General features: G+C 38.7%; 1 pseudogene; it reads right to left on the minus strand.

Annotated features, from left to right (window-relative positions):
* Positions 1-11,301: 11,301 nt before the first annotated feature.
* Positions 11,302-19,118, minus strand: LOC125935313 (keratin, type II cytoskeletal 8-like; annotated as a pseudogene).
* Between the last annotated feature and the right edge of the window lie 6,209 nt (positions 19,119-25,327).

Here is a 25,327-nt window from a genome sequence, read left to right on the forward strand (position 1 = left end):
TTAAAAAAATAAAAAAAATAAAAAAAATAATTTTAAGCTCCTTTTATATAAGCCTTCTTGAGCACTTATGCTTTTTTAATATTTTTTTAATTTTTTTAATGTGTATTTTTTGAGAGAGAGAGAGAGAGAGAGAGAGAGAGAGAGAGAGCATGAGCAGGGAAGGGACAGAGAAAGAGGAAACACCGAATCCAAAGCAGGCTCCAAATCTGTGCAGGCACAGAGCCTGATGTGGAGCTTGAACTCACAAGCCACGAGATCATGACCAAAGCCGAAGTCGGACGCCCAACAAACTGAGCCACCGAGGTGCCCCAATTTTAACCTCCTTTTAAAAACTGCCAGGCCACATATGAGTTGAATTACTTGCTCCATTGGCTTTGTTTCCACTATATTCTTTGCATTTCTTATGTCAATTCTATATTCTGATTAGATTTTGATTTCCTCAAGGAAAATAGCAGTGTAGTATTTACAGATCTTTGCACTGATATTACTCACAGGTTCTCTCTTAATGGAAGAACTGATGAATTTTTCGCCCCTCAAATATCAACTTGGTCAAGTTGTTAAAAAAAAGGACACTGCATTCTTACTGATGTCCTATAAAAGTGGAATTAATAAACTATTGTTTTACACTAAAGTCAAAAGTAAAATAAAATACAAAGTGAATTACTCAAGTACTCTTTCCTCATAAAAATTCTCTGTTTACACTAATGAATGTCAAATGTTCCACAAACTTGATTTTTTTCCCCTCAAACTTAGATTCTACCTGGCTTCAGTGGCTACCTGTACACTGTCTGTTATTATAAAGTAATTTTTAAAAAATTCTAAAATCACTGTGAATCAGTAATCTCCTTACTATAGTAGGGAGAATCCTAAAATACTCCCTGCATCTCTCTCCCCTGATGATACACATTATATAATCCTCCTCTCCTGAGCGTGGGCAGGAGCTGTGACCTGCTTCTAACAGTCGAATATGGCAAGGTGATTGGGTATTACTCCCATGGTTAAGTCTTACACGACGTAAAACTCAGTGTTAGCAGAACAGAGACAGAATGTCTCCTGCTGACCCGGAAGAAGTAATCCAGCAGGCTGTGAACTGCTTGTGAAGATGGCCCCGTGGCGAGGAGTTGTGGTTGATCTTTAGATGTTGAGGGCCACAGTCATATCTAGCAACAAGGAGATGAATTTTGCCAACAAATCTGAGCGAACCTGAAAACAGATTATTTCCCAGTTGAGTCTCCAAATGAGAATGCAGCTCATTTGGCCACTTAAGTACAACCATATGTGACCGTATGCCAAGGACCAGCTAAGCTATGCCTGGATTCCTCACCCACACATACTGGGAGATACTAAATGTATTTTGTTTTTGGCACTAAAATTTTAGAAATTTGTTTTGGAGCTTTAGAAAATTAATACAGATCAGCAATAGGATTCGAATACATATACTCTTAGGTGCTAAAGTTAGGTGCAATCCCCTTCTTTAGATTTGAGCCAATGCAGAATTTTTTTAATGCTGCAGTGAAAGAATTTCAGGACACATAGCCTCCCAGACGCTATTCAAGGATTAGTTCAATGGCTTTTAATCTCCACTCAAAATATTATTTAAATATATTCATATTTTACCATTCTTTTCAGTTTCCTGCTTATAAGATTTTTCCCCTTTTCCTTTGTTTTATTGTTTTTGACCCTTTATTGTTGAAGCTTACTTACTCTAAAGCTAAGTGATCCTAGCAATGGATTCACACAAGCATGTTTTTTATAAAATATGCAAAAGTAAAGATTTTAACCACAATTGCTTAAGAATGGTGTCTCCTTTAACTTTGGCCTCTAGTCTGCACAGTCCTCTCTTGTAGGTGATTTTGAAGTAGCTGTAGTTATTTTGGGAATTCAGCTATCACAAGGTGATTTGGGGCACAGTTAGTATTTATCCCAATATATTTATGTTCAGAGTAGCTTCCATATAATTTAAAGCTATTGCCAACCTTCCTTAGGTTGGAATGTCTTCCAGAAACACTTTTATGGCCTGGACTTCTGACTCATATAAAGTTGTGAAACCAAAGATTTGCACAATATATGCTTATACCACTCATTCTCTTCATCTTATCAGAGAAAAAGCTGCTTTCACAATACCTAAACTTGTTGGCTCTTGCTACCTTGCAATTTTTAATATATTTTTATTTAAAATTCATCTAGCTGCCAATTTGGATTTTTTTTTTAGTGTGATGAGATTATCTGCCCACTACAAAGCTGTTCAGGCTTTACAATATGGGAATAAAACCACTTTAAACATTCTAATATTTTCAAAATTTAAGAAGTGAGACCCAAACACAAATAAGATGCTACAGTTTATTCCAAAAGTTGATATAACTCAAATATGTCATTCAACTTCCATTCTAAAAGACATTTTGGAATCTTTTCGTAAAACACAAGAGAAATAACAGATGCTTGATTTGGACACTTACGAAAGGTATCTCTTTTGTTGGATTAATATTTGTTTATTGAAGAACTGAGAAAAATTTAGGTTAAAAAACAAGTGGGATGTGAAGCAATAAGGATAAATATAAATGACAAAATAGAAAATATTTCAATATTAAGAAGTAAATTACCAACAAAACTAGGTAATATTAAGTACAGCAATTCATTAAAAAGAGATAAATTCCAAAAATTATTAATAAATAAGGTATGAGTTTTATGAATCCATTTACATAAAAAGAACATATAACAAAATTTTAAATGTATTGTTCACTTGGCACATAATACCAGCACCAATGGCAGTAACATAAAACTAAGAAAATGTTATCTCCATAAAGATACTAAAGGCAAAGTAGTTAACGAGTGAATACTTAAAATTAGTCACCAAAGAAGTTTTAAAATACCTTGAATCTTACAGTTCATAAATCAAAAATGTTTATAGAGATTCCCCCAAATTTAACACTTTAAAAAATTATGATGTTATAAAAAATTATGAGGTCCAAAGCTACTTTTCTAAATAACCAATAATATTAATAATAAAAATATATATCAAATATACTAAAAAACAGGCTGAAATATTTTTCTCGTTCCTTTAAAAAATATAAAACACTTTTATATTAAGGGATGATCATAGTATGTAGCCAATAATATGATAGACAAAACTAATATAAAGGCATGTCAGGCAGTTGGTTAATAAAAATATGCTATTTTGGGGGCACCTGGGTGGCTCAGTCACTTGAGTGACTTGACTCTTAATTTCTGCTCAGGTCATGATCTCACAGTTCCTCGAACTCCACATTGGGCTCCGTGCTGTTAGCATAGAGCCTGCTTGGGATTCTCTCTCTTTTTTTCTCTCTTTTAATGTAAATAAACAAACTTTAAAACAAATTGCTATTTTTTTCTAGCTTTTGAATTTTGATCCTTTTAAAACTTAATGTGTTGTGATTTCTTTCCTCATATAAAATATATAGTCCCTTTCATAATACTTTGGTAGTTTTTCTTAAAAGGTTCCTCTTATATACCATTGAACCTATATCAACCTTGGTGTACAAAGTGAAACAGAATGTTTTCCTCATAACTACATGTCTTTTCTAAAGTAGGAGGCAGTGGATGTTTTTATGTTTAGTCTTTGAGCAAATACAGTTAGCGGTAAGGACATCCAGTAGGGGATTCATTCCCTCCTTCCAAGGCAGGTCATTTGTTTTCTGGCAATCACATTACATAAAGGACAGGGCAGTTTTTGAACAGAGGGTTCTGAAGAGAACTTTACAAGTTTTTAATGTCCCATCTGTTGCAATAACGTAAAAGAAAATGGATGACAGGATTCGACAATGATTTACTTGAGCTTAATATTTAACAGTCACTGTTGGGGCTTCTTTTTATTTTATTTTTCTTTCTTTCTCTTCTCTTTCTTCTCTTCCTTTTCTCTCTCTTTCTAAAGGAGGAGAATAAGTAAATTTCTTGAACTCTCTTGAGTCATTTATACTCTTAAACTAGTGTTAACGGATATACTAGAGAATTCTGTGAAACAGCATCAGAAAAGTCAGACCCAATTTCTGCAAAAGCTATGGCCACATGAATTCTTGAGGAAATAGAGAAGGCAACAAACAGCTTGTTAGTATTTATTGATCATATTGTATTCATTTGTGTTAGCCAGATTTAGATCCAAAAGGAAATATTTACGATTACTGTTTTTTGGGCATCTTCACTGGTATATAGTTTACATGTGATAAAGTTCATCTGGAGAGGTGATTTCTCTGATCACAGAGGTGATCAGTTCACTGATTTTAAGTAAATTTATGGAATGATGCAACCATGATCATAATTTAGCAACACCTCCCCATCACACCCCCCACACCTCCACACCTTTGCCTTCATCAGTCATAGGGAACAACTAGTCTGCTATCTTCCCTAATAGATTTTGGATATTTCATGTATAGAAAGAATCAGACTATGTCATCTTTTGTGACTAACCTCTTTCACTTATCATAATGTTTATCCTTATTGTAGCCTGCAACATCCTTTCTATTGCCAAATAATCATATTCCTATATGTAGATATATTACATTTTATCAGTTAATCAGTTAATGGACATTTGGGCTCTTTCCAATTTTTAACTATTAAGAATAATGCTGCTGTGAGCATTTATATACATGTTTTCGTGTTGGATGTATGTTTTCTTGTCTATTGAGCATATGCTTAGGATAAGAACTGCTGTATTATACAGCAACTCTATTTTTAAACTACCTGTAGCTGTATGGATTTACTTTTCCCACCTCCCAAAGTAGCTGTATGGATTTACTTTTCCACCTGCAATCAATGTGGGTTTCAATCTCTCTACATCCATGTCAACACTTGCTACTGTCTGTGTTAGTGCTTTCTACATTAACAGAACCAAGGGGATATAAAAGGTGTTTTATTATGAGGAATTTGCTTACACAATTATAGAAGCTGAAACCCCCTACGATCTGCTATCTGTAAGCTGGAGGCACAGGGTAACCTGTGGTATAATTCAGTCTTGAGTTTCAAAATCTGGAAACAAAGGCAGCACATGATGTCAAGCCCAGTCCAAGGGCAGGGGCAGATGAGATGTCTTAGCTCAACAGTGAGTCAGGAGGAAAAGAGGTGAATTCCCACTTCCTCTGCTGTTTAATCTATTCAGGCCTTCAATGGATTGGTTTATGCCCACTTATACTGGGGGGGGGGCAGTCTACTGAGACCATTGAGTCAAATACTAATCTCACCCAGAAACACCTTTACAAACAAAAAAAAAAAGTTTAACCAGAAAATCTGGGTATCCCTGATTCAATGAGGTAGGTATATAAAAGTAACTATCACATTGTCTCATTTTTATAGCCAGTTTGGTGAGTGTGAAGAGGAATATCACTGTGGTTTTGTTTCCCCTGCGCCCCCCGACTCACGTTGGGTACCTTTTCGTGTGCTTACTGGTCTTTTGTACATTTTTGGATAAATATCTATTAAAATACTTGAAATTTTAAATTAGATTATTTATCTTTTGTTACTGACCACAACACTTTAATATTTTTATTAATAGGCTCTATTTTTTAGAACAGTCGTAGGTCTACAGAAAAACTGAGCAGATAGTACAGAGGATTCCCATATATTCCCATTTCCCCTGCAGTTTCCTCTACTATTAATACCTTACGTTAGTATGGTTAATTCTGTTACCATTAATAAAGAAATATTGATACATTATTATTAACTAAGGCCCATCATTTATTTGGACTTTTTTTTTTTAATTTTTTACCTAATGTCTGCAATTTTTGACATCAAAATTAAAGTAACTTTTTAAAACATTTTCTTCTGTGATTCCCCACAACTTCATTACAAAGAAGGCAGCAGAAAGTATTTCTTAAGATTATAATGTAAACAGGACTTTTAATGTACTTGGGAATAGATCTGTAGCTAATGAAGTTTGAACTTAGTAGTCATTTTCATGAACTCCTCCCTTCCAGTGTCCTGAGTGATCATGATACTTTTAACTTACAAAAAGTATATATATAGTTAGTCAGTCAGTTAGTTAGAGTTATGAGACACCGAAACCCCCCAAATTTGGATGAACCTCTCAAAATTCTTTATTATTCCATAATGTTAGACAACACCAAATGTTTTAGCATCAAATTTGCCATTGTGTTTTGAATATTCCACTTACCTATGTTTTAACTGGCAGTAAAGGTAAAATATCCCAATTAGAGAAAACCCATTATTTGGGGCTCAAAAGAGTTATAGGAAAATGTGTCATCTTTTACCCATTAATCATCCCTAAGGAGAAATGCCATATACTAAGGAGAAAATGGAGGGCAGGACCCCATCAGATGCACTCTGCTTCTTGGGTCATACCAATTCTGTCTGAATATTATCACTCCGTATGATTAATATTAGTCCTCTATAGAATAAAGGCACTTCATATGTAATATTCATCAATACACTTTTTATCAGGTTTTTTGAGCACATTGTTTCTTACATTATTCATGTCTACTTGAAGACTCATGTGAGAAATTGCTTCTGAATCTTAGTTGAAGAAACTATAATGCTATAGGGCATATAAATTTATTTTTATCTTATGAATATGGTGAACTGTATGAATTATAAATTTTATGCGATGGTTGCTAGAAAGCCTAGAGCTAAGATATAAGATATTCATCTACTGAGTGTACCTAGATCTATATATCACCTCTTTTTTTAAAAAAAAACTTTTTTTTAAGTCTATCTATTTTGAGAAAGAGAAAGAGAGGAAAAATGTGAGTGGGAGAGGGGAAGAGAGAGAGGAAGAGAGAGAATCCCAAGCAGGCTTTGAACTGTCAGCACAGAGCTCAATGCAGGGCACAGACTGAGGAGCCATGAGATCATGACCTGAAATCAAGAGTTGTATGCTTACCCAACAGAGCTACTGAGGCACCCTTATATATCACCTCTTAAGCCCCAACTGTGTTAATCCTTGTTTGTTCATTCATCTTCCTCTGCATCTAGATTTATGGTAGGTAATTTTATTTTATCTTGATATGCTTTTCAAAGTCACCTTAAATATACTTTTGAATATATTGGCATGACTTAACTAAAAGTGTGATATAAAAATATAGATAATAATTAAATAATGAATACAAATGAAATTGAGTCATGAAACAAGCCTAGCTTTGTGGGTAACTCTCATTAATTTTCTGGCATAGCTTAGAAGTTGAGAAAATTTACCTGAATTCCATTTTGCTATTGAAAAACAGACAAATAAACAAGCTTCTGATTTACTGTTTTAGTTAGAAATTTCATGCTATTTCACATTCTAGAACTTGTTTTACTTAAATACTACTTCCAATTCACCCATCAATTTCTATGACCTAGATTTTAAAAATCGTGATTTATTGATTGATTGTTTTACATATGAGGATCTTTTCACTACAACTCAAGACTCACTTGTCCAGCACTAGGATTAATCTTGAATAAATCCTGAGGAATACTGAAAGGATTATGCTTATAATTTTAGCATGCTTTGATTTAAATTTATGATTTCAAAAATGTATCAGTATATCCAATGTTATATTAGCACTCTGTATGTGTTTTCTTACCAAAGTTTTGCTTGATTTTCTAATTCATTCGGCTTATGTGGAAATTGAAGTCATCTCTTTAGTCCAATCTTTCCTGGTGTCCTGTCCACCCTTACCAAGCCATTTACTTTAGTTTTTTTAATGTTTTGTTTATTTTTGAGAGAGAGAGAGAAAGAGAGACAAACAGAATACAAGCAGGGAAGGGGCAGAGAGAGAGGAGACACAGAATCCAAAGCAGGCTCTAGGCTCTGAGCTGTCAGCAGAGAGCCCGACACAGGGCTCGAACTCGTGTACTGTGAGATCATGACCTGAGCCAAAGTTGGATGCTTAACCAACTGAGCCACCCAAACACCCCATCAGGCTATTCACTCTAAATTAGATTGTTTCCCATACTCCCCACCAGACATTAGATGGTTTGTTCAAAGCATAATCCCAAGAGTTTCCCTATTTAGAATACTTTGTTTGTCCTATCCAGAAATGAGTTGTTGTCTTATATTCATTGAGCCCTTAAAGATTTGCCCCCAAAGCAGATTAGTGCTGTTAGCCCCAGCCCTGGCCTATTTTCATTGCCTTCCCATTGAGCCATGCCACTGAGGTTACCACAAGCCCAAAGAATTATGACACTGTCACCAGCTTGTTTTTTTCCCTATGGGGAGAATGAGCAAATATGGAATGTATTCTAATCATATATATTACTACTTTCAAACAAGAGACAGTGTTTTCATGTAAGATAGGCAAATAATATTCACAAGTTTAGGGAAGCCTGATATTTCATCTCAAAACTCTAGTTAAGGGGCCATGGAATTTATCAAGTTACAGGACCCATCCTGATCATCATTTGTCATTGTTTTTTGTTTTTGTTTCTTTTCCACTTTTGAGGACAAAGAGAGAATGAGAGAATCAGTCTCTTTCTTCAAAAAATAAAACTGCAATGGCAATGATCTAGCCCAAGTTCTTCTTAGCTTTTCTATAAAATATGCACATTAGTTCATGGCACTCCTGCTTCTGTAGAATCTCTGTATCTATTACACAGGAAACTTGGAAATGCTCTCACCACCAAATGGTTGCACAATTTAGTCACTTTTAAAATTCTGAGCCAAACTTAATGATTTTTCAGAGAGAAAATAGCATCGCCAGAGGCTTACTTATTGCTGTCAGGCCAGAGTTGTGTGTTTTTACACTAATGACTAAAAATCAGGGACCCTGTATTTTCGAGACTGAGCGATGAGTACTAGGAATAAAAACACTCTTACCCATGAAGGCAGGTGTGCGACAAGTAATGGATGACAATATTTCAAGACAGAGCAAATACCATGGAGAGGAGATTGATAGATAGAAAACCTGTAACAGGCAGATCCTTTATATAGTTTATGTATTGAACATTCCATGGTATTTTTGTAGTATGGATTGTTACAATCATCATGTTAGTCTGCTGCTATTATGGAAAACTTTTATAATTAATGATCAGAAACTATCCTAATAAATATAAGAGTACAGAAGGATATTTAATTCAAGGTTGTTAAATACATTATAGCGCAGTAAACACTGGAATGGCCACAGACCTGAAAACGATGTTGTGTCATGACAATAATTTGTTCTGGGTGTTCCATCATAAACATGGTCCTTTATAAGGAGTGGAGTTTGTGATAGCTATGCTTTGCACAGTATACTCTTAGTAACAAAATTAATGCTTACTTTGATATATTAATTCTTAAAATATTTGAGGACCAAGAGGTGCGCAAAACAAATTGGAAGGCTGAAATAAATAATATGTTAGTCCAGCTAGACCAGGTAATATTGCAAAAGCAAGTATCAGTGGCTTAATTCAGCAGAGGTGTAGTTTTTACTTTTGGCAAGCATAGTCTGAGTTTGGTAACTTACGGTAACTTTTCTCCCGCAATTCAGATGCTTCTGTCATATTGCCCCTCCTCGAAATACGGACTCTTGGACACCACAGGAGCCTAAGAGAGAACTTAGAGAGCTCACACTTTTTCTTAAGTGAATCATCCTAAAAATGACACAGGTTACTTTTGCTTACAGCCTATTGGTAAGTACTGGGCAGGTGCCTCACTACTAGGGGCCAAGAAATGTGGGTCACACAGGTGCACAGAAAACTGAGGGCTAGAAATATAGGTGATACTATTAAACAGAAATCTGAGATGGTTTTCTAAGTGAGGTCCTGTTGGTAATGTGATATCAATTCTATATTGTTATTCTGGCTATCATGATTTTACATTTTATTTTGTATTATCATACATTCTCCAGGAAATTCTTCCAAGGACTCAAGTATTCCCTGATTGAGATATATATTAAATTCTAAGTCACACAGTTTAGAGAAATTAAGTTATTTATGTAAGAAATCATAAGATTACATACAGTAATACTAAATACTATCTAGATGTCAAGGCATCTTCTCTTTAACTTCTAAAAAACCCATATTTTTACACTGTACTTCCCACCCATATATTACACAGAGATGGGACAGAATTAGGTATATAATAAAGAGGCAGTGATGAACCAAATTTAAAACCAGTCTGAGGCAACTGTTATTTCTCTCTGTAGTACAGTTTCCTCTCCTCACCTCTACCACAAAAACAAAGCCTGCTAAAAATCAGCAATTCTGAAATTCTCAGTTTCAAGAATTAACTATGGACTCCATTGAGAAATCTACATTCCATTCCTAGCTAAATTTCTGCTTTCCTGATCAGCATCACGGGTCATTCTTTCTGATCAGAAACGATCCTAATAGTTCTCTCTGAACCTAAAATAGAAAGAGATTTAACATTTTTAATATCACCAAAAAACATATACTTTCATTCTTCTTAAACTGAATACTTTCATAGTTTTCCATATAAAGAATCTTCAAGGTTACATTGCATAAGGTTTTTCAGGGGTGAAAATAATCTATTATATACATTTTTATAGTTTATATTGCTCTTATCTTTTTCATGACTATAATATTAGAGTTAAATTTATGTAATTAATCCAAGCACATAGGGGTTTTTTTTCTATTTAATTACGCCATGAAACATTTTAGGTTTAAGAGTATTGTTATGATTTAAAAACTGATTAAGAACTTTACTTTTCAAAAATCATTAAATATTGATTTAGAAATATCTCTACATCTAAGGAAATTTTGCTTTTCAAATTGATACATAATCAAATTTTGCTATAAAAAGCATACTATGACACATTGAATCATGTCCTAGCTTCCATTTGGAAGTAACCTTGGAGGGAAAATTTGGAGGTTGATGTTGGCAGAAGCATCTTAGACTTTAATTGGGAAAAGACATTTGAATTGGCTTTTTTAATTTTTTTTTAATGTTTATTTATTTTTGAGACAGAGAAAGACAGAGCATGAATGGGGGAGGGTCAGAGAGAGAGGGAGACACAGAATCTGAAACAGGCTCTGGACTCTGAGCTGTTAGCACAGAGCCCGACGTGGGGCTCGAACTCACGGACTGCGAGATCGTGACCTGAGCCGAAGTTGGACACCCAACCAACTGAGCCACCCAGGCGCCCCTTTTTTTTTTTATTTCTTTTTTAAATTTTTTTTAAATGTTTATTTATTTTTGAGAATGAATTGGCTTTTAGTTGGGGGCATTGGCAAGAGGGGGTACCCAGGGCAATAGACTCCCCACAAGTGGAGGCTGAGGGCTGAGGCTGAGCCCCAGGTGGATCTCCTTTTCCCAACACACCTCTGCATACCTCCTTCCCCCCAAAGCTCTATGGCACGTCCAGGAACAGGGAGGATGGGAGGGACCACAGTGACTATTCACCTGGACAAAATATCAGATGACTCGGATACCGGCTTCCCATCGTGGGTCTCTGTCTTCTTCACAGCCACAGCCTGGAAGGAGCTGACACAGCTGAAGGAACTGGAGACCCTGCCAGGGCCGGACTGGAAGGAGCTCGGTCTATAGGTGAGTCCAGGGCTCATGAGGCCCCGGTAGGCTGAGCTCAGCCCACCTCAGTAGCCGCTAGTCTGGTCGTAGTATGAACCCTCATGTTCTTCCCAGACTCCAGCAGGGTCTCCTCGCCGGCCAGCAGCTTGCAACAGGTGACGATCTTGATGTCCAGGGCCAGCTTGATGTTCATGAACTCCTGGCACTGGCACGGCTGCCCGGCCAGGTCCTGCTTGGCTCGATGCAGGGCGGACTCCAATTTGGCCAGCTTGGCATTGGCATCCTTGAACCATCACGGTGCTCCGCATTGGTGATGACTGCTTCCGGGGAAGCCCTCAGATCCTTGAGGCCTTCCACGTCAGCCTGGAGTTGACGGATATTTTCGTTCATCTCGGAAATCTCTGTCCTCGTGCAGTGAAGGTCGTGTCCGTTTGTCCCAGCCACCGTCTGCAGCTCCCCACTCTTGACCTGGGGCATGGTCTCAGCCTCAGCTGCAATTGTTTTTATGATATTTCAGTATGCTGGGTTATTTCAATACAAATATTTTAAGAATCAGAATATTTATCACAAATATCAATGAGCAATATTAAAGAAATATTAAATATTAAAGAAAAAGAAAAAAAAAAAAACTTCTCCAAAGCTGAAAACAAAGGTTCATCCCCACCTTGCACCAGTTCTAACAGTAGATTGATGTTATTAAACCAGTTATGATGGATATTTAATAGGCCTGCGCCAAAATGTACTGCATTTAGAATATATTGTTGGATTTGGTTGCCAGGAGTTTTAGAGTTTATTTTCATATTTGTTCATGAGTGTTATTATACTGTAATTATCTTATTTCAAACTGTCTTTTTAGTTTGCGGCATAAACACTTTTGCTAGCTTTATAAAATGACAGGAGCATGATTTCTCTTTTTCAGCTATCCAGAAGGACTTGTAAAATATTGGAATTACTTTTACCTTAAATGATTGATAAAACTCAGTGATGAGGTCATCTAAGCTGTATGTGTGTGTTTGATTACTACTACAATTTCTTTAATTGTCATAGGCTTATCATATTCAGGTTTTTTATTTCTTTTTTATGTGTTTCTGAAGGTGTTTTTTAAGTAGATATGTGTCTGTTATATCTCCATGTTCAAATGCTGGCATAAATTGTTTCTATTCTTTTTTTTTTTATTTCTGACTTACTTGTTCTTCTCTGTCTCTGTCTCTCTCTTTGTCTCTCTGTCTCTTATCTCATAAAAAGTACTATTATCTTATAAATTCACCTGAATTTCCTATGTTGAAAAGATATATAAGGATAATATTAGTCAACATGTTTTCATTTTGTAGAAAGTTGTGAGAAAATGGGATAAAGAATAAAATTTGAGAATAAAAGGTAGATGAAAAACTCATATACATTGTTAATCCTATAAATAGATAAATAGATGATAGATTAGGTAGATAAATAGATAAATAAAATTTTAAGTGTAACAAACTTGAAGTTAGAGTAATGTAGTTATAAGCTACTTTAAATCAGAATTTTTTGACAACTAGCTTTACTTACTAAAATGATTATGTACATTTATGTGGAATTCACTCCTGTATCATAAAAACTTTAGCAAAGATAAATACATTTTTAAATAAATCCTATTATTAATCTTTGAAGTTTATCTTTCCATATATTAAGTTGGAGATACTTTCATTTAGGTAAAAATAGATATTTCCACCAGCTTCTCAGTAGGAATAGACCTAGGGCTAGAATAAGGACTCCGTGTTACCTGATGATCAGGAATGTGCTTGAATTCCACTGGGTCATGAAGATCATTTTAACTCTTCTGGGGATTGGCTTCGTTTTCTTTTAACTTCTTTATTTTTATGACTAGCAGAAATCAGGAGGAGTAAAGAGGGTGAAAAACATGACTTTCTGTTTAGCATCAGCTAATCATTCAAAATCATTTTGTTCCATTTTCTTAAGGCAATGAGAAGCCTGAAACAAATGTAATGTTTTCCACCAAGCTACATTTATTGAGTAGTTGAAATGATTGACAGCTCAAAAAAAACTCCTTTCAAAAATAGTAATTAACAGCAGCAACCCTTCCAAACAGACTATCTTCTGTCAACAAGCATCACAAAAAGGCATCCCAAACTTGAAATGATGGTGGCAGGTAAGCAAGATATGTAAGCCAGAGCAAGCAAGGCACTTTAGCTCTCAAATTTTAGTGAGGGAGAAAACACATTTTGAGATTTCCTTGAGAAATAGCAAAGCCTTAAAAGAAAATGTTATTAAAAGAAAATTTAGAGATGATTCTCAATATATATGAGATGGCTTTGCTCAAAATACTGTATTCTATCTTATCGAATTATTTCAAAAGAAATAATGAGAAAAGTTTCCTTTTGTCTGAAGACTTTGTCCCCATGTTATTGGCTTTCCTTATTCTTACCCTTCTTTTTCTTTGGGATTGGCCAAATATCTGTTGCCTGGAAGGGTCTATTTTACTAAGGTTTTCATCATTTTGTTTTTCAATATACTGTCGTATGGATAAAACTGTCTTATTTCCATGTGGCCCTTACAATCATTAGAATTTAGGAAACATTTTTTTTGTGTGTGTGTTAAAAAAAGTGCTTTCTCTTTCTATTAGGACAACTTGTTACTGAGCTGAATGCTTACCCTTTGAAAATACAAGTTAAACTGGTCTTCATTTACAAGGCTGTTTAAATGATGCATGGCATTACATATTGGAGTTTGTGGTGAGAATTAATTGCATGCCTCTAAATATGTGATTGCTTTATCGTTTTCACTCCTGTAAAAATGAGATGTTGATTTTTACCAAATTTCCCTTGATATTAAATCTTTAGCATAAATGAATATAATTGCTTCTCATCTAATAGAGCCAACTCTATAATACCCAAGATACCCTTTGGTGTTAAAATAATGCGATCTAGTGAACTTGGCCTAACACCTCTTTTCTTCAGTAAACTATGACAAATTTAAGTTTTGGTGTAAGTAGGCTGTTTCAATTTCTTTCTCTTCTTTCAGTATTTTGCTGTAGTTGCTGAATAGTTTCTTAGCAAGGGAAGAAAAAGGATTAACTTGACTAAAACCCAGTTAAAATGCAAATGAAATGAATTTCTGGGCAATAAAGCATGCATTAAGCTGGAACTCTAATGAACATAATAGTAAAAAATCCCCGGAATATTTTATGCACCTCTATCTATTTCATCTTTATGCTCATCTAGATGTAAGTCTTCTGATAATTTTAGAGGTTTTGCATTTCTGCTTGCCACAAACATGATTAACAGCTTTATTACTCCGTTTTCTCCAGAGAGGGCTTCAAACCTACTTAATTTCACTCTCTTGAAACCATATCACGAAGCCCAAAAAGATTTTTATCTGATTTCTAAGATTTATGCTTATTTCATAGGGATTACTGAAGTTCAATATTCATGGCCGCATGTAATATAAAATGGCTAAGTACAGTTAGGAGGCTTTGGTATTTGTTTTGCAATGAAATATTTAAAACAAAACAGATTCAATGTTTGTGTTATAGCGGTGTGTTAATTATTAGGTTAGAGATAAGAGGGAATGGTTTCTTCACAGAAATAGAGATACGAGTTTCTCTTATCAGCCTGAAGATAGAGGATAGCCTATCCAGGAGGACTGGAGAGGAGAGTCATTTTGGTGATGGATTTTGCTGAGTCAGGTATCCCTTTTGTTGAGCTAAGCCAGTGTTTAAGCCAATGTAACTGGGTCATTTCTTTTACCTTGTTAGACCTATTCACATTTTGCTCAACAGCATTTTAAAAATTCAGAGGGTTTTAATATATTATCCTGTAAAATAATTGTATAATCTATTATTATAATAGATCATAAAAGAGTATGGTCATTATAGAGTAAGTACTATTCCAGAATCATAAAATGTTAATAAGTGTTCAAGGTCAAGAAAATATAGGGTAGGTTGAGAGTTAAGTCTATAGAAGCTGGTACATTATGAGTTGAAATAGCTGCAAAAGATTCATGAAGTCTATTCTATGCCAAGAACAGTATCCCTGAAACTAATTTAAATGATTAGTTTTACTTTTTTCATGTTCATCCGTTAGAAAGCATATGGTATAGCCTCAATGATTATAACAATAAAAAAGGACCATTTGCTAGTCATGGCAATGGTGTGACTATGAGATGTAAAGTCAAATATAACAAAAGAAAAGCAGTCTTAAAAACTAAAAGCCATGGAAATGTATTATTTAGTGCACAATATGCTTTTGATATTGGAAGAAGATATTTCGGCCTCAACTATATGTTGGTACATATACATACACTCACGTACACACACACACACACACACACACACACACACACACCACACACACACACACACACACACACACTCACACACACATACATGCGTATAATTAGGAGGGGCAAATGAGTTATTGAGTAGGTGGCCCTATCTACTTATCCTAGTTGATAGACTATCTTTGGACTCTTTTTTTCCCTAAAAGCCAGAATATTAACTTTGCCAACTACTCTGTGAATGAAAGATCCTTCATCAAGTATATGCTCTGTCCTCCAGGAAATACAAAGTGCAGTGCTGCCTGGTGACTCAGAAAGCACTTTAAATAGCTGAGGAAATGTAACGCTTTTACTGTCTTATTTAAATTATTCTTTCTACAGTTAAAATTGAGCTGTTATTCTATCATAAAATATGTACCTATATACTCATTTACATTCATAGAATCGTGGAGTTCTTAATCTTAGCTTCCCTGAAACAATTAATTCCATTCCAGTCATGCTCTGGGTATCGCTCCTTCCTGCCGTCCCTATCTGGTTCCACCTCTGCATTCTTTTCGAGTTCTTTCCTATTATTAAAGAGAATAGACATAACATGAATATGCACTTACTGTGCTTATCTGAGGCAACAGTGCTTTGTCTCCATGAAGTGTTTCTTTTCCTAATTTGTAATGCAGTGTTTCTCCATTATGGTAATCCACTATTTCAGTCATTAGTGGCGGTGGTTGACAGTCTACATTCTTGGAGAACTGTGTAGATGGATTATTGGCTCTGACCCAAGAAGGTTAAGTCACTTGTCTAAACACCACCGTTATCATTTGGCTGTCCAACACGTTGCCCTCTCACATCCATGCATGTATGCCATCACCCCCGATTTGTTAGAAAACTTCTACCCTTCATTCAGGAAGATACTCTTCTAGTAAACTTTCAATCAAGGTGTCCGCAACATGGCTGCTATCACGTTCCTCTGTGATCAATCAGGGATGAGCACATGATCGGGCAGCCTGAACAAACCCATCCTGGCAACTATTCTACTACAAAGAGAAGGGATAATTTTATTTTCGTTTTGATGTAATTTATTGGTATAATTCTACATCAGAGTAAGAGGTCTTTGTTTTCATACTTTTGTTTGTTCTTTTTTTTTTTTTTTTTTTTTTTTTTTTTGAAAAATACCATAAAACACACTGCTGGTTTGAAAGCTCCTAGGAAATTTCCCAGGTATAATGTGAAACAGGCACTGTATTCAGAGGGCACGGAGAGACTGAAGAAAGAGGTAGGCTCCTACATGTGGGTAGGTAGCAGGTTTACCCAGCAAGGCAACTTACATATGTGACTTGTCTTGGGTGGCAGCAAGATGAGTGGATTTCTGCACCTGACTTCCAAATCTTAAAAGTTTATATAGAAGTCTTAACTGGATTCAGTCACATATGCTGTCCATATGGCCTTCCTATCACATTACTATCTCAAGGCCATGTCTGTGGAGCACTTTTCTGGGGGCAAGGAAGGCAAGCATAACTCACATTCCAAGGATAAGGACAGGGGTGGGTGGTCCCCAGTTGCTCTGGGCCAGCTCCAGGGTCAAATGGCTGCCATTTCCCCTTAATCTTCTTCAACAATCCACCTTCCCACTCCCTTGTGATTGGCTCCTAAAATTCCACCAGCTCCCTTTTCTAAAATGCACCCTGAGTGGTCAGCAAGGGGTTTCGTTAGCGTGGAGGTAGCTATCTGGCTGCATTGGAGGCAGATGCTACAGCAGTTATACAGGCACACGCAAAAGAAAACACAGATCAAGACAATGATTTCCAAAAGTAGTGACAGCGCCTTCAACCAAGACCCGGCATCTGAACCACTGATTTATTCTAGTTCCCTGGGCTGGGGGTGGCATCAGTCATGGCATTTACCTGTGTCTTTATGTGATTTAAAAAAAATTATACATTAACAGGCTCATCATGTATAAACACACAACATTCTGTTAGGATGATGGCATGGGTGTCTTTTTGTGAGCCCATTCCGTTTTGGAGGACAGCTTTTCTCGTTAGAAACATTTCAGTGTTCAACAAGGACAGACTTTGTTGGCTATTACTCAAGGCTTGATGAGTAAATTTGGTAAGGATTCCTGTCTGTGCTCTATCATCCTCTAAACAAATGGAGGAAACAAAGATGATGGCCAGATGATCATACCAGTGAAACACAGAATGTGCCTACCTGGCTCTAAGGAGAAAGTTTGGCAGCTGTTCTTACTATGGGGCAAATTCACCTTTGTGCCTAGGAAAAAACCAGAGTGTGATGGACCAGCCACCCAGGTGGAAGCCACATTTTGTGCCGCATAATAATTGGATTCCATTTAGTGCTACCTAATAAATACTTAGGCAGTGTAACCAGTCAGTGCCAAATCAGTCGCTCTCCCTTAATGTGACAGAATGATGCACAGTTTCAGTGGTACCTGGTATCCCATCCCATGTTTCTGGTACAATTGGGCTGAATCTGTTGAGAGGGATTTTTCTGTTCCCAACATAGGAATACCCAGATGCCCAAATATCCATGACATGGAATCAGCCATTCCCAAACATGAGTATAGCCACTCACGGCTCCAAGGGTGTATTTCCAGCACCTTTTTGACCAGCAGTTTGGTGGACTGTCTTTATAGTTTGTCTGGCAGAAAAACAACACTCATGCCCAGTATTATTAATACTATGTCCTACAGTCTATGTTTCTAGACCATTATTGGTAATATCAGATGAACTAAGAGTACTAGTCCTGGTTTATTCTTTAATGTACAGCTTAAGGGCCTTCCGGTCCCTTAACTAGAGAGGCGATGCCCACCATGGCAATCCTGAGGAGCTGTAGAGAAGCAACAGTTGCCCACATACCCAGCAGGTCGATAGATCTCTTTATTGGGCATATGAGTGGACCCACTGTGAAAAGGTATTTCCATCAGGCGGTGGGACATCACAGGAACAGCCAAAGTCTAAGGCCAGAAAGACACATTTGATTGAATCTTATATGGGAAACTCTTCCCCTTCTATAAGAATTACACTCGTGGCCTGATTTTTAGAGATAATGTGGCTGGCTGCAGCTTTAGGAATTGGACCCAGTTGTTCATACCAACAATGTTGGCCGGCGGGAGGCAGCACTGTCAGGCATGAAGAGATGGACTGGGGGCAGGATATGCCAGACCAGTACCCCACCTTCTCCTCTCTTTCGATGGTGCATATTTTATTTCAAGTATAGTGTGTTTCAACAGGTCTGGCTTGCGGCAGGATAAAAACATGCCAGTGGGGACTGAGTAGCTCTCTCCAGGGGTTGAGAGTAACTCACCCAACCAGTCGGGACATCCCATTGCAAATGCCAGTCGACAATTCCTCTTCCAGGTGTGATGAGATTTGATGTTCTCGGCAGCATAGCAGTGTGGATTCATGGTGAGGATTGAGACGGTGGCTGTTCCCTGTGTCTCCCATACCTTTATGATGCTATGTGCTTCAAAGGGTCCCCAGTTTGGCACAGGGGGCAAACAGGCCCTACTAGTTCATCATTCAAATGTAGTAAAGCCTAGGACAGTACTTTTGTCCACCTGGCCAAGGTGGCTTTACCAGTTAACGATTTGATTTTCTTCTTTAATATTCCATTCTTCCTTTCTACCGGCCCTGCTGCTTGTGGGTTATACGAGAGATAGAACCGCCTCCATGTCATGCTGTTTTACCTAGTCTTGACCTTTGAAATGTGATTCCTAATCACTATTTATTTTACAAAGGCTATCCATATACAGTACTCAGTTTCTTTAATCCCCTAATGGTAGCAGGTAGTTTGCATAGTGGCAGGGGAAACCTCAGGGTAGGTCAGATGTAGTGTCCACACCGGCCGAGGATTATTCAGAAACCTCACTCAGAGGGAAGGGACCAATATAATCACTTTGCCAATACCTCACCAGCTGGGAACTCTGATGAACAGCCCCAGGTTTTTTTGGCAGTTGCCTCGGGCATTGTTTAGAATACACAGTACGTGCTCTTACTGCACTAACCAAGTCACTGTACTTCAAGGGCGATCCAACATCTTTGGCAATATGCCATCTCATGTGGGCACTGTGATGGCTACTCTTTCTATCCATCCAATCTGCTATATCTAGTTAAAGGTCAGTAGACAGAGCTTATACTTGAGCTAAGGATCAGCTTCCTAATAAACAGGGGATGTCCAGTGCCTTATGAGCTGGGACATGAAAAACAATGAGAACTACCTTAGTCTCTTGCAGATGGACCCATACGTCTTTCCACATATCTTGCCCCAACGAATGATCATCCACTCCTCAGCTTTCTATTTTCTAAGCCTGATGGCTAATCCTTTTAGAACAGCCTAACTCTCGGTGTATAAGGTTAACAGCCAGGCATTATGAGTGATCACCGGCCAGACTGCTCTGAGCTCAGCCCGTTGGCTGCTGCACTGGCTGCTATATGAGAGGCTCTACATAAAAAAGTACTGTGCACACTGCTAGAAACTGTTGCTCTATCAGGGCCTAGGGTTTCTGCTCCCTTCCGGAGCTGAGACCAAAGTCCCAGGGGCACTCTCCCCTTTCGTTGTTTCTGCCACTGTGCCCAACCTATACTTTCTGGAGTCACAGAAACATCTAACTCAAATGGCATCCTTGCCTAGGATGTGTCCAGAGCTTTAATCTATTTGATTAATATTTCTCCCTTCTCTGAGCTGGTTTCCTGTGCTGATCCTCAGTCCTATATGTGCCCTTTCTTTGCAAGGTGGCATAGGGATGTGGGCACTATACCAGGTGGGCTTTACAATTCTCCCAAGTTTGAAAATCCCTACAAAGGCTTGCACTTATTTCACATTCTTAGGGGTTGGACTGGCTTGCACTTTATCAGTCACAGCTTCTGGGACAAACAAAAGTTCTTGGTAGTGTCTGGGCCTTGAATTTTCTGTGGGCTCCCTGACCATCCTCTCCCTTTCAGATGTTTCGGGAAAGCCTGAAAGGTATCCTGTGGCATAAGCCATTCTTTACATGTTAAACATTATATTGTCAGTGTAATGGGTCCACATTTTACTGATGTGGGGACAGAGAACAGAGATAGGTGTCAGGCTGCCACCTCGTGACATATGGTGGAGCTATGCAGGTAACCTTGGGGGAGCACCTGAAAGGCTCACTGTTGCTCTCCCATGTGAAGACAAATTGATCTTGTGACTCAGTGCATAATGGAAAAGACATTTGTTGAGTCCAGCACAACATGGTTCACTCCTGGGACCATGACCAACATAGCCAAGATGGTGGCAATGTCAGACGAGGCCACATAGATGCTGGAGAGTGGAATTACCTTGCTTAGTTCCTGGTAGTCCGCTGTCATCCACCATGAGCTTCCTGGGTCTTTTTAACCATCCAGACCAGGTTGTTGCAGTTCTTGGACAGTTCCCCTTGTCTCCTTATATGTCCCCCAGGTCCTTTATATTATTTGACAGGGTTACTGGGTTCCAGTTGGTTCTCCCCCTCAGCCCTGGCTTTATTACTCTAACCCGCAGGTGCAGTTCACCAACAGAAGTTTTTAGAGTTTGATCTTGTAGGATATCAATGTCCAATGTGTTCTCTGTTACTGCAGAGATTTAAAAAAAACACACACACATTACCAGGGAGGTATGCCCAATTTTCAGTGTCAAAAGGACCTTGCTAGCCATAACTTTGTCTTCTTTCCACTGATGGCTCTGAGGGGGCCAGAAAACTTCTGAAGGTTACTCTGTATTAGAGTACATTCAGCCCCGGTCTCCACCACTGCTATTCCTTTTTATTTCTTGAGGACCGTAAATAGTGACTTCACCATGAGGCCTCTGATCACCTCCAGTGGCCCTCACTTGGAGACAATCTTGGCCTGCATTCTATAGTCTGGATGTGGGAGGCACCCATCCGAGTAGGACTATGACCCTGGGGCTTCTGCTGGAGCAGGTGGGACTTCAGGGATGACAGGGGCAGGTGAGGATGATCAGACTATATTTCAGGTATTAAGACTTTCCACAGGCCAACCAACATAGTGTTAGGTTTTCAGACTATCTGTTCAGAAATATTCCTCAGGAATGAGATCATGCCACATTTGCTTCTGGGTTATTCTTGCTGGACCCTTTACAGCCAGTTGGGATAGTCCTTTGGATTTCTGAGCTTGCCCCTCTTCTCTAGCCTTTACCACAGACCGCATCTATTCCCCCAGATCAGCAATCCCACAGTTGTTTTGTACCATAACCAAGCTTAGCGTGGATATCAGTGTCTTATGGGAGGTGATGATGGTGGACTGGAGAATCTTGTATCTCATTCTTGCAGGGAATGTGACTCAATCAGGGCCTTCAAAGGCAGGAGCTTAGACTGTCTTTCTCACTCCCAGCTTCCCAAGAATTTGCTACACTGACTCTATGAATTTATAGGGTCCAACTTACCCAAGGTGATCCCCTTAATTGGGCCAAGGCTTCCTCCTGGAAAGAATGATCGGATCTATATGGGAATAAGGACCTTGAAGTCACCAGGCACCATGCAGGTGCTGCCAGAAGGCAGAGTGTGTGGTGATGTTGCTCATTTTCTCTGCTTCCTACTCAGTCAGAGAAATATTATCACCTCCCATATCCCATAGCAGCACCAATCACACTGTTAAAATTTCCCTGGCCTTTTACTGGGACACGGCAGCTGTGTGAATAAGCTCAAGGGAGTATATTCCCTCATCCTGGATGTTTCCTGAACTGGGGGCTGTATTGCTAGCGGGGGTTCCTTTTGCTGTGCTTTTGCTTTCCTTTTATTAGGGGTCTGGTAACATGGGGTGCTCTGTCAACTTCACTGTCAATCACCATAAGCCCCTCTGCTTCTTTCTCATCACTCTCCCCAGGATTCCACTTCTTAGCATCCCAATCAGGCTTAGTCACAAGGGCCCAAGTCTCAGTCCGTGGCAGTTTGAACCTTCTAGCTTGGCAAAATGGCATGCTAAGTTCTCTAACTTACTATCCTGCTCTCCCACCTTGTCTCCCAGCCCCAGAGTCATCAGGCCTGTGGACATCTTATGTTTTTGTTGGTTTTTTCTCTTTGCTAAACGTAACTCATTTTTAAACTTCTTTATATGAGCTTCATCCTCCATTTGGGCATTGGTGGCCAGTTGAACCGCCCACAGTAGAAGACAGCCCAACCCATGGCCATGTGCTTTCATTCCCTGGCTCAGTGCACTTCTTCCAGCAAGTGAATTAGACCAGCTGGTGTTTCAGGCATCTTTGTACTTACACCGAGATCCACACATATCTGATATACGAACCACCCCTCCCCACATAGAAGTTAATGGCCAACTTGGTATTTGCCCCATGGATGGAGGAAACATCCTTCTCTAACTACAGTTTTTCTTCCAGATTTCTAACTCAAGCTTCAGCCTCTAGTTGGGCATAGGTGGGTGTTGACCTGCCCATTGTAGAGGTGAGCCCACTGTGGCAGCCATGCATTTCTCTTCTTTGCTGCAGTGTGCTGTGTGTAGTTCTTCCAACAATTGCATCAGACCAGCTGGTGTTTTCAGGGTGTTCCCATACTCACATCGTGGTCCACAAACATCTGATGTAGGGGCCACACCCTTTCCATGAGGAGGCCAATGGCCAACTCAGACTCTCCCCCACAGATGCCACATTCCCAAAGCCCATTTCTTTGGTCTCCTGGCCAGCTTGCCAAATATTGCTTTGAAAGTTCCTAGGGAACTTCCCAGGCATACTCTGAAACTGACCCTGTATCCAGAGGGCAGGGAGAGGCTGAAGAAAGAGAAAGGCTACTCCAGATCGGTAGGTGGCAGGTTGAATAAGTAAGGAAACTTACATAGGAGGCTTGTCTGGAGTAGCTGCAAGATGAGTACATTACTACCCTCACACCAGAATCTTAAAAACGTTTGTAGAGGGGCCTTAACTGGTTCAGGCACATCATATGTCTCAACACTACTTCCCTATTTCAAGGCTGTGTCCTTGGAGGAAATTCTGGGAGCAGAGAAGGCCAGCCGAACCCACATTCTAAGGACAGGGAGGGGGTGAAGAGCCTCTGTTTCCCAGGTCCAGATAGCCAGTCAACTTGTGGTCATGTCCTCTCAATGACCTCCTCTAACAATATATTTTTATTTAACAGTGTACCTGTTATGCTTTGGAAGGCTACTTTGGCATAAGAAGGAGTATAGGTTATGATACAATTATGAACATAAAAATTAATGCACACAGTTTGAAACAAAATATATCTCAAGGAGAGCATAGGAATGTATTCAATTGGAGACTTTTCTCATAAAAGGGTGAGACATTACTTAAAATTAAGATATGGATCATTCTTTCAATTAAAAAAAAAATAGAGAGGTAGTTGTAACAGTTTGATAAATTCACTGTTTTCCTAATAACGTTTTCCTTGCAGCACATTACTTTCCAGGTATTTGAGGTTTTGAATGAACACTAGATGTATTTAAGCCAATTGTTTCGGACTTGATTACACTGGCTAGAATAAACGTTAACTGGAATAGATTACAAATATTATAGCGACAACAACTTATCATCCTGGCAACTCATAAAAAATTTTTAACCCATATAATTCTTCTATAGCTAATAGGAGTAAGCTAAATTTAATTTAGACATCCTTTTTTCAAATATCTGATACAATTTATCATGTTAATATATGCTTATTATGCTAATATATGGGCTATAAGGCCTAAGAAATATATTTAACTCAAGATCCCTTATGCAGCAATAACGTGCAATGAGGGAGGAACGACATAGCCATTAAAAATAGGAAGCGTGCATATCCCCAACAGCCTCGTGTGAAAAGAGTTTGTCTGCGAGTCCCTAAGCTGCTTACTGTGTTCTCATGGCCTGCACTCTGGCTGCCATACACTTTCTTTCTAAAGCCACCTGTGAATGACCCGTCACACACAGCCCCCCGCATATACCCATCGAGCCACCTGCTGCCTGTGGCAGGGACCCTTCCCATAATACACAGGCTCGGGGCCCCACCATCTTCTCTGCTGTACTTTACTTTCTCTTTTTCACAACTGCCCTCTCTTCCCTGAAGACCCAGCCCTCTCCACAGAAGAGACCCTGGCCTAATTTCCATCACCCCCGGCTTTCACGCTTCTAGCCAGAGTCTTCTCAGATCTGCATCGAAGGGAAATGGAATCTTGTCTCCTTGAAAACCACGGGATGGCAGTCCCTGACAGCTGCTCATCGTTTTCCCAAGGTGCCTGGACTGTGTGTAGGGTCAATAAAACGAGGGGGTGACCCGGGGGTGTGGATTGTCAGGTTTGGCCCAGATGACAAGCGCGTTCTCTGTCCTCTGTGGTTAAGGGCCTCAGAGGCCAACTGACAGACACAGCCGTGCCCAGATGGGCACAGACGTGGGCTGTTTTCTCTGCCGATGCTACCACTCCTGAGAGGGAAAATGAGACTGAACAAGAGTGGTCAAGAGTCTTCAAATGCACAGTGTGACAAAGCATGGGTTGTATGTGAGCAGATCGTTCGGAAATCCAACAGTCAACACTTTGAAGGAAGGAGAGAAGAAACAGAAAGAAACAGAAGAAATCATATCATAATTATGAAATGGACTGCAGTTGTTGGACAAATTTTATTTTATCTTATCTTTATTTTTTTAAGTTTATTTAT

This window comes from Panthera uncia (assembly GCF_023721935.1).
Source record: "Panthera uncia isolate 11264 chromosome A1 unlocalized genomic scaffold, Puncia_PCG_1.0 HiC_scaffold_17, whole genome shotgun sequence".
Taxonomy (NCBI): Eukaryota; Metazoa; Chordata; class Mammalia; order Carnivora; family Felidae; genus Panthera; species Panthera uncia.